The sequence below is a fragment of the Capsicum annuum genome, unplaced genomic scaffold (genome assembly GCF_002878395.1).
Source record: "Capsicum annuum cultivar UCD-10X-F1 unplaced genomic scaffold, UCD10Xv1.1 ctg48323, whole genome shotgun sequence".
NCBI classification, from domain to species: Eukaryota; Viridiplantae; Streptophyta; class Magnoliopsida; order Solanales; family Solanaceae; genus Capsicum; species Capsicum annuum.
Genome location: NW_025856022.1, coordinates 1 through 7,124, shown reverse-complemented (window position 1 = coordinate 7,124; position 7,124 = coordinate 1). Strand labels below are relative to the sequence as shown.

General features: G+C 32.4%; 1 long non-coding RNA gene across 1 annotated transcript; it reads right to left on the bottom strand.

Annotated features, from left to right (window-relative positions):
* Window positions 1-1,404: 1,404 nt before the first annotated feature.
* LOC124892541 lies at window positions 1,405-6,949 on the bottom strand. The gene is made up of 5 exons (XR_007050311.1): window positions 6,785-6,949; window positions 5,868-6,129; window positions 5,458-5,555; window positions 5,150-5,239; window positions 1,405-1,973 (listed from the first exon to the last, which is right to left on the bottom strand). It is a non-coding gene; the product is annotated as an uncharacterized LOC124892541 (long non-coding RNA).
* Window positions 6,950-7,124: the final 175 nt, after the last annotated feature.

Sequence of the window (7,124 nt, the reverse complement as noted above, 5' to 3'; positions counted from 1 at the left end):
CCTCTTATCTGCTTCAACTACTTAACTCCCTCTTATAAATATTATTAATTTTTAATACATAAATAACTTATAATAGTTAATCTTGAATGATATAATAAAATTACAGTTAAAGCAACCAAAGCAGGCATGTCGACCTCCTGCCTGCTTCAGCTACTTAACTTCCTCTTAATTATTGTGGTTATCTAAGCACTGTGCGACTTAAATTGAATTACTCTACTCTATACTTCTGATGCAGATTCTGATGACAAGATTTTTGGTGATGAAGGAACTCTTTGCTGGAACTTGCTGATTTCCCGTTTGTTCTTTGATTCTAAAAGAAACAACCAGATGATAACCTCTTGGCAAGCCAGGATTCAGGTTTGCAATCACCTTTCTCTTTCCATGAGTATGTGCTTCTATCTCTGATTTAAGCTTTTTGGTTACTGACATCATAACTCCAGCAATGTACTTGATTGTGGTTTCAGTTATTGATTCCGTTATTACAGTGATCATAAAAGTGAATAATTCGCATTACTGGTCGGTGCTGGTCATGGATCCTTAGAATTTTGGATCGAGACAAATAGTTACTCAGTTGTAGAACTAAACCGCGACTTTCATTGTAGCTTTTTAAAGGATTTGGTGTTTCATATTTTTAATGGACTGGGCATGAAAGCCTTATCAAAATAATCTCTGTGTTGGAAATCATGAAATCTGTGATTGTAGAAGTACTACTTGCATTTCATGGAACACAGTTTTCTTACACCAATGGTTTATCATAAACAACCTCTCTAGCCCCGCAATTACAAAGGCAGGGCAAATTTGGTCATAGTCCAGGAGGATACTAGATGCTTTACTCGATTCAAAAGACTTATTTATCTTCTTGAACTTCGCATTAAGTCAAATAGATAATTCTTTTTGGCTTAAATTTTTCCTCTGAGATCATCGGTAAGGCTGTCAACGGATCGAAACCTCATTATCAGACCGGTTTGACCGGAACCGGAGTTACGGAACCGAAATACCGAAAAATTCCCCTTTTTCGGACCGGTCCGCTAGCTACCGGTGTGAAACCAGATCAAACCGGAGCAATACCGAAACATTACCAGAATAGCGTCTAACATACTACAGTTTTTGTTTTTAAATTTTTTTAACTTTAAGTTTTAATTTAAATTATAACTTAATGGGATTAACTTATATACATATTTTTAACTTATATAGTTTATATAATTTATGAACTTTTTTATAATTAAGTTTTAATTATCTTAAAAGGTTTTAAATTTTAACTTAAAAAATATAGGTTAAAGTTAATATAATATTTGTAATAAGTTTAAGAAGTTAAAAATTTTCCTAACTTTATAAACTTAAATACTTAATATAATATTTTTTTTCCATAATTGCAACAAACAAAAGACAAATATTAAAACAAAATTAGGCAAATAACCGTTATATTTATTCAAATTTCATACGTTGTACATTTATTACAAAAATATTAAATGAAAATCTAATCTACGCTGCCACCTTCTAGAAAGGGTTCTGTGTGAATTAGATCTCTATTGTAAAATCTTATTAATATCTAAATTGTCTATAATTTTTTTGACGTAACTTTCCTAACTGTTCGGCGGATAAATCCTCCGGAATTGGTCTATTTCCTTGTTCCTCCATTGCTTCCATTCCATCATCACTATTTTCCTTAAAAATTTCATCTATTTCGTCTTCAACATGAGGTGGTAATTTGGGGAGCCCAAAATTTCTTCGTTCGGCATTGATCCAATCTCTAAATAATTCCTAAATCTCCAAACTATCCCTGCTAACGAATACCGATGATCTCCTATTATAAATCTTTCTGCGCTGAAAGCTTGCTTCGAAGCAACTGAAGAAGCTTGAGCTGATAACAAATCTCGAACCATTCTTGAAAGTTTTGAAAATTGTCTGATACGGGTCTTCCACCATGATAAAAATTGTTGTTTTCCAGTTTCATCTCTAATATTTTCCCGATCCTGCAAAAGATACGAATCAAAATCATTACTCCTACAACATTGAAGACCAAGTTTTTCGCCCATTTCGTCATCTAAATCATCATATCTACGTCTAGAAGTAGGAGGTTCAATCGGTCCAATATTTTGTTCCATAACTTGATACAAGTTATATAAACTCTTAGTTGTAGATACTATGCTAGCACAACAAGTTTCAACTGATGGCTTTTCACGAAATCCAATTTTTAAATTGTTGTATAACTTTCTAACCAACATCACTATACCATGTTCTTTATAAAATGGGTTTAATAAATTAGTTGTTAAAAGAATTTGTGGAATAGAAAAATAATATTTTTTTAGTTTTTCAATCATAACTTCAATTGCCTCTTTGTTAGGACATATTTTTTTTATATTCAACAAGTACTTTAGAAATAGCAGTAATAGTTACTAAAACAGAAGAAATAGTTGGAGTATATTGAACAGATACTGTGTTCGTAGCTTGATAAAAAGTTTTCAAAAATTTACAAAGTTCTTCTACTTCAGTCCAATCATCTTCATCTAGCATTAAATTACCATCTTCATTATAAGAATTATAAACTAATTGTATAGGTTTACAATATATAACAACAACTTCAAACATTTGAAACAAAGAATTCCATCTAGTAGGAATTTCTTTTGGAACTTTTCTATATGGAAAGCCACATTGTTGACATTTACGTTTAAAATCATCCATCACAACCTTTCTTTTATTTTTAAATATATAACTATAAGCAATTCGCACTTTAAGACAACCATTTCCAAACAAATCAATACCATCATGTACTATCAAATTTAAAATATGTGCAAAACATCTAACATGAAAATGATCTTCATACACTAAACAAAATCTAGTTTTTAACTCGTCAATAGCTTTCAAATTATTAGAAGCATTATCTAATGTGCATGCCATAGATTTACCAAATAATCTAAAATATTTCATGCTCGCTATTGTACTAGCTATATAATACCGGTTTTAGACTCGTCAACATATTTATAAGCAATAATTCTTTTTTGCATGTTCCAATCGTGATCAATCCAATGAACCGTGAGAGTAAAATAATCATTACCGACAACACTAGTACCCATATCAGAAGTAACAGATATTCTACCATCAAATTTATCAAATAAGCAACGAAGAAAATGACAATGTTCAGCTTGAAATTTAAAAATATTATTTTTAATTGTATTTCGTGAAAAATCTTTAAAAGAGGGACTATATACTCGTTGAATATAATGAATAAAATCGGGATGCGAAGTAAAACTAAAAGGCAAACCCATAACAGCAACCATTTTCGCTAGTTCTTCTCTATCTACATCTTCACTATATGTCGATGATGAACTTGCTTCAACCGGATTAAACATATCTAAACGCGTTTGAACCATATTACCTCCTACAGAATGTTGTACCATCTTTTTTTGCCTTACCCTCATTTTTTAGACGAATAAATTCTTTATTACATCTCATCAAATGCGAAGTTAGCAACCCTGTCCCGCCATTTTTCCCCCAGTCAAATGTTTAAAAACATTCTTGCATTTATTGCAAGTAGCAGTACTTTTTACCCTATCATGCTCCATAAATTTCCAAACTAAAGATCTTTTAGTACGTTCGGTACCTTTGGCCCTAGTAAACTCCGGTAAAGGGGGAGTTCTTCACCGTATTTCGGTAATTCCGTAACCGGACTAGTAGGGGTAGGGGTATCACCTAATTCTTGTTCTTCTATATCATCTTCCTCCGGTAAGTCTTCCTCAAAATTATTATAATGCCTATTCCGGGGGTCTTTCGGAAACAGCCTTTCTACTTCATCAGAGGTAGAGGTATGGACTGCGTACATCTTACCCCCCCAGACCCCACGAAGTGGGAATACACTGGGTTTGTTGTTGTTGTTGTTGTTGTATACCGATACCAATATCGAAACCATTAGGTTGTGATAAATACAAATTGATGTTCGTAAATAAATGTAGATACTAAAAATTAAAAATATAGATAATTAACGTAAATAAAAAGAGATTAAAGTTGAAACGAATATACCGAATATCTGCGTAAAAGCAAACGTATAACAAATGCGGAATTAAAAGATGATAATTGAAGCTTGTAATATTTTCAAAAAAATATTCAACTCTAACTAATACAATATAAATGAATCCTCAACTCCAACTAATATAATAAAACTAGAAAAATTTAGAGAGTGTGAGAATATTAAGAGAGAGTATGAAAATTGATAATATTTGTGTGAAAAAATAATTGAAATGAAGTATATTTATAGTAAAAAATTTAAAGGGTGGTGTGGGGGGTAATTGGAAGGGGGGGTATTAACGGCTAGAAAAGCAACGGCCAAAAGAGTTTGCCCACACAGTTTTTTTTTTTTTAAAAAAAAAAAAAGGCTAGAAATTTAAACATGTCTGACGGACCGGAAACCAGTCAACCGGTACCGAAAATACCGAAATTTTTGGCAGGTTCGTACCGGTATCGTATTCCGTACCATTGGATATCGATAAACCGGCACCAACCGGACCGTGTCGTTACCGGAACCGGAAAGAAATCGAAAACAGAGTTAGAAGAACGGAACGGAACAGAATATTCCAATTCCATTGCCAGTCCTAATCACCGGTAACATCCTTAACAAAAAATTACAGGGCGGTAGTATGTATGCTAAGTTGAGGTTGATTTCAAATGGCCACTCAACTAACAGTTATTAACTCAGAAAGATTTCCCTAACCTTTCAATGATTGTTTGTGAATACAGGAAGAAGCAACTGATCACTACAATAAAATACTATAAAAAACACAAAGTGCTCGAAATCATGGATTCTGCAACAATAATTCAAGAAGAGAAAAATCTCGGAAACAAAGTGCTTCCTCAATGGTACTTGTTGTACGGGTGAGTGTAAATCTAGCTATATTCCAAAATGAACTTTCAGTAAATTGCTTTTAAAACTAAAACATACATTTGTGAATGCTCAGTAAACCGAGAGATGATGACTTAATTAGCGAGTTATTCAATTATAAACAGGGTTCTCGGATGCCAAGACAGCTTTAGCAGATGTTGAGCCTAACGTGCATAAGTAGCAAGTTATTTTTGTGTAAAAAATATACTGTAAAGGGGAAAACATTACTTCTGTTGCAGTAATCCATTTCACTTTATAATATAAAAGCAATGATACCTGTTTCATTAATCACAAAGGGGCTGCATATATCTTTTTGTTTTCCTGAATTATGGCACGATGTAGGCAGAGGCAACTGAGAGCAAACAACTGATACAAAGAGAACACGGAGATATTTTAGTAGATGCAAAATGGAACACGGACGAATCAATATAATATTAACAAATTTTATTTTTTCAAGATTAATAAGATAAAGTGAATGCTAATAAGTGTAAAACAGGGTAAAGGAAAATATTAATAGATATTTGTCTAAGAAAAAAAAAGGTAAGATACTTCATATATTAACCGTAAGACGAATATAATATCACCTATCTCAGGAAGTCGAGTTTGTTCTTGTATGGTAAGAGCAGGTTGTTTTGAAACTCCTGATTTGCAGCAAGATGATTTTGATTGATTACATGTGCCCCTGGTGTAAAAATAGTCATATATAAGAATAAATTTGACGATATGTTACAGTTGAAAGATATATGAATTTGTCAGAAAATAAATCTGTAAGTGTAATGGTGCAATTCAGTTTAATATTCAGGAGAACACATCGAGGATAAACAAGGGAATGGTTGAATGATTTTATTATTTATTTGATTAGAATATTTGGAAATAGTAAACCTAATTGTCATGTGATTCATAAATTTTACAATACAATAATATGTAGATCATATCAGTGCGGAGATAATATAAATTAACAAACTACAAAAAATAGTCAATCTGACGTGCTAACCTATTTTTGAAGGAGAAGAAGAACATTCAATATCACAAGCATATATTGATTCAGTAGAATTGAAAGAGTCAACATTTTTAAGAATACGCTTAGTTGTTGCTTCTCTTTTTTTAAGACGCCGCTGCAGTAGAAGCTTTTTTTTTTGTTTTACAGCTGGGGGCATATCATGGTAAGACGGGCGTCATTTGGTGTTGTCATCACAAGCCTTTGTTGTGTTGCTAGAACGTTTCCTTGTTTGTTGAGGACCCATCGATAAAAAAAGCTGATGTGGAGAAGTGTTAGTATTCCAATCACCTTAAAAACATGTACTGCATTTTGATAAACTCGAGAATTTCTTCATAAACTTATTTATATAAATCACACATGGTGATGTCTGAAGAAAAAAGTAGGGATAAGAAATCTACAGTTGTTCTAAGCGGGTAAAAGGAATGTCAAATCTTCCATGGAATATCACAAGCAGCATCGCAGAACATTTTTTAAATTAAAAAACTACTACAAATAAATAGAGGATTGAAAATTCCATCAATTCAACCTAGAACACTTTTGATTTAAAAGTTAAGCAGAAATTTTTTTCATGGAAGATTCAAAACAGTAAGAAGTAATATATTTCAAATTAACAGCCAATACAATATGAAAAATAGCACAAATAATCTGAGAAGAAGGGGAAAAAAGAAGAAACATGCAGGAAAACCAACACCGTAAAGCAGCCGAAGAAACAGTTCAGAAACAGCAGATCTGAAATCGAAATTGTACCCAAATATTAAACACCCAAAGCAAGATGATGATAAATTGAGGATGATCAATGGATCATTCAATTTTATTTGGAATAATCTATTGAAAAAGATACCGCCATGGAAAATTGAAAACATCATTATTCAAATTAAAAATCAAAACAATCTACCAGAAATGGAGAATACCTCAGTTGATAGCTGCAGAGACAACGGATTTGAACTTAAATTTATAGAAAAAGAACTCAAAATCTGGCAGAAGTGAGGTTTTTCTTTTCCTAAGCTGATAAAGTGAAGCAGTTGTCTTTCGGTAAGCTGCTAAAGTGAAGCGGCTGTTGGTATATTGGGGACGCGTATGAAGCAACAAAGAAGTGCACGTGTTATAACCAAAGTAAAATCCCACAAATACCCTTGACGACCCTGAGCTCCTCTCTATTCCCGCTTATATTATAGTAGAGTAACAATAATAAAGAGAATATAATATATATATATATATATATATATATATATATATATATATAATATACTC